Raw genomic sequence first — 8,093 nt, forward strand, 5'->3', positions numbered from 1 at the left:
AGAGCCAGGAGAGGAAATAGAGATCGGGGTTCTCAAAATAACCAGAACCAGCCTCATTCTTCCAATTCGGGGGAATCCGAGCACCCCAGTCTACTCGTCCAGTCGTGACAGTAGGTGATAATGAGTACACCATCCCTGTTCGCAATTCCTATGAAGCCTTAAGCAGTCTTGAGAATGACAACCGTGCTGATGATGTTGCTTCACACGTCTCTGACGTAGATGAATTTGGGGATGAAGTGGAACATGCCTTCTCCAATGACAACCCACCCTTCTGTTTGCACATAACTCCAAATGAAACGATAGGTCCTATAGTACAAGCATCTATTCATAATGCGCCCATTCATGTGTTCATGGACTCTGGTGCGCAAGTTAATATCATCAGGTCTAGTTTGTTTAAAGAGAAGCAGTTACGACGTGTCCTCCTCGTTGAACCAACTACTGTGACCTCCCTTAGTGGAGTAGCTGGTTCCCTTCTGCGTGTCCGAGGTCAGACTTCCCTCATCTTTTCTATCCAAGGTAGAGACTTTACTGCTTCTTTCCTTGTTGTTGACTAGATTACTTTCCCTGGTGACCTTCTACTGGGATTTGTTTCTATGAGAGACTTACGTATTGTGCTTGACCCTAACCGATGGCATGCCCAAATTGACGACTTGATCGTTCCATTTTGGGGTTACCAGCTTGGATCCGAGATATGCCATACTGCTGCAGAGTATGACGTTCGGATTAAGTCCTTACAAGCCAATGCATTTTCCAGTAGTGTACCCAAGTGGTCAGGCACTAGTAATTCTGTCACTCCCATCTGTGCTCCACCTACACCTTCAGACATGCAAGATAGTGGATTGCCTTAAGTGTCCGAGGACGCTCAGACTGCCTTGAGTGCTCAGCCTTTCCCTGCAATGTCTGCTAGTCCAAGTAGTAGTTTCACCACAGGAGACGCCTTGTCGGAAAACGATTACTTGAAACTAGTAATGCCATCTCTTGTTGATGTCACATGCCGTCTGCAGAAAGACGTCTTTGTTGTGGCTAGTGCTCTCACTAGAGTGTCTGTTGTTGTTCCTAGTGTTCCAGATGGTGATAACATCCTAGTTGACAGTGATTCCTGCAAAGTAAGGGGTTTATTTGTTGAACCTCCCTTACATGTTGTGAAAGACAGTAAGATCCATTTATTTCCTGCTAACACTTCGGGTCACAGTGTTCGTCTCAGAGCAAATATCAATCTCGTTGACCTGGTTCACTATCCTTACCCTGTTGAAGTACAGGATGACGTGCCACCCGACCAGTGGGTCGGTGCTATTTCAACAGGGGAGACCTCATCCACTCCACTGGATCAATCCATTCCACCAGTTGAGAAGAAAGACTTAGCTCCCACTGACTTCCCAGACGAAGTCAAGCATTTGTTGACTCTGTTGAACAAACGTCGTAAAGCCATTGCCTTACCAGGTGAGAAGATGGGTATAACGAACTTATTGTCCCATTGTATTCCACTTGAACCTGGTATTAGACCTATCTATATACCTGCGTACAGAATGCCTCATTCCCAAGTTGCTGTCGCAGAAGAGTTGATCAATCAAATGCTCGATGATGGAGTTATTGCACCTAGCAATTCACCCTGGAATGCACCCTTAATCCTAGTGCCTAAGAAGGACGGTACTTGGCGCCCGGTGATTGACTTTAGGAAGTTAAATGCGAAAACTATTCCAGATCGCTTCCCACTTCCTGTACTGGGTGATCGACCCTGGACTTGTTACAAGGGTTTTGGCAAGTCCCTCTTCACGAGGACAGCCAAGAGTTAACTGCATTCTCCACTCCCACAGGTCATTATCACTTCCTTCAAATGGCTTTTGGATTACGATCCTCTCCTATCACATTCTCTAGACTCATGACCAATATCTCTAGGGGTCTCATAGGTAAAGCACTTATGGTGTACTTAGATGACGTAATCGTCATGTCCGAAGACGCGGATACACATCTGAAAAGACTTGAAATAGTACTTGGTAAGCTTGAAGAAGCTAACTTAAAGATCAAACTGTCCAAATGTCAACTTTTCAGATCAGAAATTAAGTTTCTTGGTCACGTAGTCACTCCTGGAGGGGTTACGACTGATCAAAGTAAAGTAACGGCAGTGCTAAATTTTCCATCGCCCAAAACTGCTGATGCTGTAAAATCCTTTGTGGGTCTAGCAGGTTTCTATAGATCTTTCATTGCTAATTTTTCTTCAATAGCAGCTCCTCTAACTGAATTGCTTAAGAAAGATGTTCCTTTCGTTTGGATCTTCCATCAAGAAAGAGCATTCCAGACACTAAAAGTAAAGCTAACGTCCGCTCCCATTTTGAAATTCCCAGATTTTTCTAAGCCCTTCTATCTGACAACTGATGCTAGTTCAATTGGCATAGGTGCCATACTAGCTCAGAAGACTGATGGCAAGTACAACACAGTTGCATTTGCTAGTAGAGTCCTTACGAAGCTGAACGTAATTATACAGTAACGGAGCAAGGAGTTTTATCAATAGTATGGTCTTTAAAGCACTTCCAAGACATTAATTACCAGTACCCTGTTCATGTCTTGACAGACCATGCACCACTGATACCTTTATTCCAGAACAAACAACCTACTGGAAGGTTAGCCAGATGGCCCTTGACAATCCAAGAGTTCAATCCCACTTTTGAACATTTACCTGGCAAGTCAAACGTAGTCGCAGATGCTTTATCGCGACACTTTAGTATAGTAACTGCAGACCCTCCATTTACTGCCGAGGATGTAAAGAATGCCCAAAGAACAGATCCCATGTGGTCTGGTGTGATTCGATTCCTGCTCCAGGAAGACCTTATTCTGACTGTGAAGCTACCAGCACCCATTAGTGACTTTGTAATGAGTCAAGAATTACTGTATCGAACAGCCGAGTTGGGTACTCCAAGCAGAAGAGTATACCAGTTAGTAATTCCACAGTCACTAGTGAACGTAGCTCTACAGCTAGTTCATGATGCACCAGGTGTTGCACACCCTGGTATGGATCATTCTGTGAAACAAGCCAGAATGAAATACTTTTGGCCACGTATGGCAACTGACATTTTAGAGTATGTTAAGAAATGTAGTGTTTGCATGCAGCATAAAGGAAATGTCAATGGTCCAAATCCAATCCAGGTGTATCCTACCACTAGCGAACCGTGGGAAAGAGTTGCGCTTGATTTGTTAACCAATTTTAAATGTTCCCTCCAAGGCAACAAACATCTGTGTGTTATGGTAAACCATTTCACCAGATATTGTGAGTTAGTCCCTATTGCAGATAAGACTGCTGAGACAGTAGCTAAAGCGTTTAAAGAATGCATTATCTGCAGGCATACCACCCCTAAGTCCTTAGTAACAGATAATGGAGGTGAATTCTATAATGAGATTCTTGAAAATTTGTGTACCTTGTACAAAATCTCTAAATCCACCATTGTTCCTCATCATCCTGCCAGCAATGGGTTAGCTGAACGAACCAATAAGAAAGTACTTGATACCTTGAGAGCCACTATCAACCCCAATAGTGAAACTTGGGATGAAGTTATACCAGATGTTCAATGTGCCATAAATTCTGCTTACAATGCTTCCATAGGTGACACTCCACATTATGCATTGTACCGTGTAGACAAGCATTTACCCTATGAGTTGTTATATTCCACTCCAAAACCCAATTACAACCCTGATGATTTCGTAGCAACTCGTACCAGCATGGCTCAAAGTGTTTTTAGAAGAATCCGTGAAACACTTCATAAATCAACAGCAGAATTTACTAGAGTAACTAATAGCCGTGGTAAGCCGTCAAAAGTTAAAGTAGGTTCGAGAGTAATGCTGACCAATTCCAACAAAACATCCGCATTGCCTAAGCTCGATCAAAAGTTTGTTGGCCCTTATCAAGTTGTTGAACATATTACTGGCAATAAGTATAAGGTTAGAGAAATTAGTACTGGTAAGTACAAAGAATCGCATTTAGATCATATGAAGTTAGTATGCAATGTTGATGATATTGCTGCCCAGACTAATGTGACAAATGCTGACCATCCTCTTGATTTTGTACCCTCTACCTCAAATACTCAGTCATTTAATCAACTTGAATGTCGTTATTCTTTGTGTACTCGACAAGTAATGAGAAACCCACAAGTATCTTTTGTAGATACTCATTCAGATTGTCCTCAGTCAAGGCATGTGTTAGCCATTGCAGAAGAATTCAATCCTCCCAAAGATGATAACCATTCTGCATATGTAAACCTTACCCTCGCAGAATTGGTTTTAAATGTACATAGTCTGTATAATTAGATGTCCGAGATGAATGAAATTGTCAACTGTGTGTTTTGTTATCAGCAGATCAGTTTTCAATTTTTTTTTTTTCGTGTTCACGTTCCCTCCGTATTCTGAGAATTTAGCAATACTGATCTGTGTGCACCAGATTTGCCTTTGCTGTTAATTTCACCTTGTATATATATTTATTCTTCCTCAGAATCCGTAGAGTGCATGAACACAGATCGATCAATCAATTCCATCCTATATTATACCATGATTTGTACTTATAATTTGTAATGCATTACCTTAAAACTCGTTACGTTAGAACCCATTACGTTAAAACTCATTATGTTAACATCAGTTATGATATCATCCATTAGTTCTAAGTTACATATGTCTTTGTTATTGTATAGAATCAGCCCAGAACCACCTGCTGTTCAGCCTCAGGCATAGTAGTGTATGTCGAGACGACATACGTAACATGACCGAGCTGTCAGCATAGTTGCTGATCCTCCTTACATGTGTTGTATAGCTTAGCTGAGTATCATAGTACCATCCATGTGTTTTATATAGAAGTTCCCTACTAGGCCTAGTGACTGTATGACGTCACGGGATGCGGCATGAGTGAGTGGGATGCCCTACCTCACTCTCAGTCCACGGATAGACATACAACAGGCAACTAGGCAGGCTGGGCCCCTTCCCTTTACCACAATCTGACAATATATAGTGCTACCATCCAACAAGTGTGTTTATCTTCAACCATCATATCTCCTTTCGAACCCCCACGACACGTGTGCCTCTACTTTCCTCAAAAGTCTCCGATGTGGGACTCTGTCAGAAGCCTCACTGAAGTCCATATGCACAATATCATATTCATTACCATGATTACCTCCTCAAATACCTTAGTGAAAAAAGTTAGTAAATTCGTATGGCAGGAACGCCCTTTTGTAAAACCTTGCTGAGATTTATTAATCAATTTATGTTTCTCAAAGTGACTTCAAAGAGCCTAGGCAATTATTGATTCAATTAAAAATTAATTCCATTGTTCTACACCAGTGCTTAGCACTAGTGCTCTCCACCAGTGCTCTTCACCAGTGCTCTCCACCAGTGCTTAGCACTAGTGCTCTCCACCAGTGCTCTTTACCAGTGCTCTCCACCAGTGCTCTCCACCAGTGCTTAACACTAGTGCTCTCCACCAGTGCTCTCCACCAGTGCTCTTCACCAGTGCTCTCCACCAGTGCTCTCCACCAGTTCTTAGCACTAGTGCTCTCCACCAGTGCTCTCCACCAGTGCTTAACACTATTGTTCTCCACCAGTGCTCTTCACCAGTGCTCTTCACCAGTGCTCTCCACCAGTCCTCTCCACCAGTTCTTAGCACTAGTGCTCTCCACCAGTGCTCTTCACCAGTGCTCTCCACCAGTGCTCTCCACCAGTGCTGAACACTAGTGCTCTCCATCAGTGCTCTCCACCAGTGCTCTTCACCAGTGCTCTCCACCAGTGCTCTCCACCAGTGCTTAACACTAGTGCTCTCCATCAGTGCTCTCCACCAGTGCTCTCCACCAGTTCTTAGCACTAGTGCTCTCCACCAGTGCTCTTCACCAGTGCTCTCCACCAGTGCTCTCCACCAGTGCTTAACACTAGTGCTCTCCATCAGTGCTCTCCACCAGTGCTCTTCACCAGTGCTCTCCACCAGTGCTCTCCACCAGTGCTCTTCACCAGTGCTCTCCACCAGTGCTCTCCACCAGTGCTTAACACTAGTGCTCTCCACCAGTGCTTAACACTAGTGCTCTCCACCAGTGCTCTCCACCAGTGCTCTTCACCAGTGCTCTCCACCAGTGCTCTCCACCAGTGCTTAACACTAGTGCTCTCCACCAGTGCTTAACACTAGTGCTCTCCACCAGTGCTTAGCACTAGTGCTCTCCACCAGTGCTTAACACTAGTGCTCTCCACCAGTGCTCTTCACCAGTGCTCTCCACCAGTGCTCTCCACCAGTGCTTAACACTAGTGCTCTCCACCAGTGCTCTTCACCAGTGCTCTCCACCAGTGCTTAACACTAGTGCTCTCCACCAGTGCTTAACACTAGTGCTCTCCACCAGTGCTTAACACTAGTGCTTTCCACCAGTGCTCTCCACCAGTGCTCTCCACCAGTGCTCTCCACCAGTGCTCTTCACCAGTGCTCTCCACCAGTGCTCTCCACCAGTGCTTAACACTAGTGCTCTCCACCAGTGCTTAACACTAGTGCTCTCCACCAGTGCTTAACACTAGTGCTCTCCACCAGTGCTCTTCACCAGTGCTCTCCACCAGTGCTCTCCACCAGTGCTTAACACTTGTGCTCTCCACCAGTGCTCTTCACCAGTGCTCTCCACCAGTGCTCTCCACCAGTGCTTAACACTAGTGCTCTCCACCAGTGCTTAACACTAGTGCTCTCCACCAGTGCTTAACACTAGTGCTCTCCACCAGTGCTTAACACTAGTGCTCTCCACCAATGCTTAACACTAGTGCTCTCGACCAGTGCTCTCCACCAGTGCTTAACACTAGTGCTCTCCACCAGTGCTCTTCACCAGTGCTCTCCACCAGTGCTCTCCACCAGTGCTTAACACTAGTGCTCTCCACCAGTGCTCTTCACCAGTGCTCTCCACCAGTGCTTAACACTAGTGCTCTCCACCAGTGCTTAACACTAGTGCTCTCCACCAGTGCTTAACACTAGTGCTTTCCACCAGTGCTCTCCACCAGTGCTCTCCACCAGTGCTCTCCACCAGTGCTCTTCACCAGTGCTCTCCACCAGTGCTCTCCACCAGTGCTTAACACTAGTGCTCTCCACCAGTGCTTAACACTAGTGCTCTCCACCAGTGCTTAACACTAGTGCTCTCCACCAGTGCTCTTCACCAGTGCTCTCCACCAGTGCTCTCCACCAGTGCTTAACACTTGTGCTCTCCACCAGTGCTCTTCACCAGTGCTCTCCACCAGTGCTCTCCACCAGTGCTTAACACTAGTGCTCTCCACCAGTGCTTAACACTAGTGCTCTCCACCAGTGCTTAACACTAGTGCTCTCCACCAGTGCTTAACACTAGTGCTCTCCACCAATGCTTAACACTAGTGCTCTCGACCAGTGCTCTCCACCAGTGCTTAACACTAGTGCTCTCCACCAGTGCTCTTCACCAGTGCTCTCCACCAGTGCTCTCCACCAGTGCTTAACACCAGTGCTCTCCACCAGTGCTCTTCACCAGTGCTCTCCACCAGTGCTCTCCACCAGTGCTTAACACTAGTGCTCTCCACCAGTGCTTAACACTAGTGCTCTCCACCAGTGCTTAACACTAGTGCTCTCCACCAGTGCTCTCCACCTGTGCTCTCCACCAGTGCTCTCCACCAGTGCTCTTCACCAGTGATCTCCACCAGTGCTCTCCACCAGTGCTTAACACTAGTGCTCTCCACCAGTGCTTAACACTAGTGCTCTCCACCAGTGCTCTCCACCAGTGCTCTTCACCAGTGCTCTCCACCAGTGCTCTCCACCAGTGCTTAACACTAGTGCTCTCCACCAGTGCTTAACACTAGTGCTCTCCACCAGTGCTTAACACTAGTGCTCTCCACCAGTGCTTAACACTAGTGCTCTCCACCAGTGCTCTTCACCAGTGCTCTCCACCAGTGCTCTCCACCAGTGCTTAACACTAGTGCTCTCCACCAGTGCTCTTCACCAGTGCTCTCCACCAGTGCTTAACACTAGTGCTCTCCACCAGTGCTTAACACTAGTGCTCTCCACCAGTGCTTAACACTAGTGCTTTCCACCAGTGCTCTCCACCAGTGCTCTCCACCAGTGCTCTCCACCAGTGCTCTCC

Source organism: Cherax quadricarinatus, chromosome 35 (genome assembly GCF_038502225.1).
Source record: "Cherax quadricarinatus isolate ZL_2023a chromosome 35, ASM3850222v1, whole genome shotgun sequence".
Taxonomy (NCBI): domain Eukaryota; kingdom Metazoa; phylum Arthropoda; class Malacostraca; order Decapoda; family Parastacidae; genus Cherax; species Cherax quadricarinatus.